We start from the raw sequence: 2,225 nt of genomic DNA on the forward strand, positions 1-2,225 counted from the left end.
CTACGCAGCCTGCACAGGGTCCTACTGAGCTCAGTATTCCTCCGGGAGCTCCATCAGCTCAGGTGTCCCAGACAGTGTTTAGGGAGCGCAGGACACAGATCAACCCTACATCTCATACCCAGCCCAGCCAGCCAAGAGACCCAGTCTGTGGGTGCTATCTCCACATGGCTGGCTCCAGAATCCTCCCTACATGAAAAACAAACTATTCTGCAGACAGCAAGGTCTGGAAACTCCACTTGGTAGACAAAGGACAGTGCATTATAATTATATATTCAATTAGGCATTCACTCTTCTCCCACACTCGCTAACCAAGATCCAGGAAGAAAAGACCAATTTTCACGATGAGCTTTTCCTCTCCCCTTAATGGGGTCAGACTCTGGGTGGCTTGATTGCACAGAGGCCCCTGGAGAAGCAAGCACTCAGGAAAGAGACTTCTTCACAGCACATCTGAGGCAGGAGCAGGACCAGAACCCACACCCCCCAGCAAGGGGGGCCTCACGCACCTCCCTCAGCCCTCAGGCCTGAAGTTTCTGAGCCCAGCACCTTTGAGATCCGGCACACTGAGCCTCGTCTGAGACCTGGCTGCAGGGACCTCCTAGTCTGATGGGAGAGACCAGCTCCTGACCTTAGGAAACTCTCAGTTTTGGTGACAAAATATCAGGGAATGCTTAAAATGACTTTCCTTAATCTGGCCTTTCCTGTAAAATATGGATAAGTGTTATTGTTTAACTATACTATAAGTAGCAATAATATTTGTTATATCTTATGAAGTGCCTACAATGTGCCAGATGCTGCCTGAAGTTCTTTTATGCATTATCTCATTTAAACTTCTCAACAGACTTTCGAAGTGAGTATGTAATTATTCCCATCTTCTGGATGAGGTAAGTGAAGTTCAAAAACTCTGAGGTCACACAGATAGTAAATGGCGGGGTCAGAATTCTAGAGTCTTACTCTTAGCTGCTATGCTGTACTTCGCTTCTACTCTTGACTTAAATCTTTCTGGCAGACAAATTCCACCCCTCCCAACACACACACACACACACACACACACACACACACACACACACACACACACACAGTGTGCACATTAGTCTTTCCTTATAGAGCCTAATTGCAAAAAGGACGTGTATGGGTCGGTTCCAGGACCCTATGGAGAAAGGTGACAGAGAAGGAAGGGAGGAAAGCTGAGTAGCTCCCAGGGCCCTAGGCCCAGCCAGAATTCCCTTTTACCATGGGGGAGGTGTCCGGTGATAAGGGTGAGGTCAGGGACTGCTTTGAATCATTCTCAAGACTCAGAGAATTTCTTTCTGAAACTGGGCGATAGCTTCAGGCCCTTCCAGAGATACGAAAGGCATAACTGAGGGGCTAGAAATGCCCAAAGCAAAGCCCAGTCATCTGTCCTAACTCTGGGCACGAAGGGCAACAGCTCTGTACTCTCCACTTACACTCTGGATGTAGGGATCCACTTTTCCAAACTCAAAGTATGTGTTTAGGAAAAGCGTCTGAAGTGTACTCACACTGTAAATGTGGGTAAAAGGGGGTCCAGAATTCTTTGTTTCTCCCCAAATGCACCAACCACAGCACTTTCCACCCTGTGTCAAAATTGTTATAACGCTTGTCTGTTTCTTTCGTCTCTGTTCCGAGGAATCTCCTAAATCCAGAATCAGTGAATGAATGCATGAATGTAACCTCAAAGATTTGGGGGGGAGTTGCCTTTTTCAGAGGTCTTAAGTCATTGCAGCTAGAAGGTTCCAAGCATAGAATGCAAACACTATTGCCCCAATCACGCACTCTGGGCCACTTTTATCCAACACCTTCTCCTTCCATTGGAGGGGAGGACCCCGCTGCCGCCCGGAGGAGGCTCCCCTACCCCCGCACTGATGGCCCAGCCTCTCCTGTCCCTCTATCCAAGGGACAGACGGTCGAATCCACTGCCCAGCTCCGACCCCTCTTGGATCTGCCAACTGAGTTCTGGGAGGGGAGATCAGGCTTCAGGTGAAGCTTCCACATGGGGGCGCTAAAAGGGCGCGGGAAAGATCGAAGCAGGGCCCCTGTAGCGTCATCTGGGGTGATGGAACCCAGATCTTCAGGCAAACGGCTGTCCCCTACCCCCCAAAGGGCCCCCGTGAGGCAGTCGCGACCCCTCACTAGCGTCCCCTGCCTTCTGCGTCCTCGCCCAACTCCCTTTCTTTCTCGGTTCTGCCCCCCGCCACTCCCCTCTCGCT

The sequence above is a fragment of the Pteropus vampyrus genome, unplaced genomic scaffold, assembly GCF_000151845.1.
Source record: "Pteropus vampyrus isolate Shadow unplaced genomic scaffold, Pvam_2.0 Scaffold104, whole genome shotgun sequence".
In the NCBI taxonomy this organism is placed as follows: Eukaryota; Metazoa; Chordata; class Mammalia; order Chiroptera; family Pteropodidae; genus Pteropus; species Pteropus vampyrus.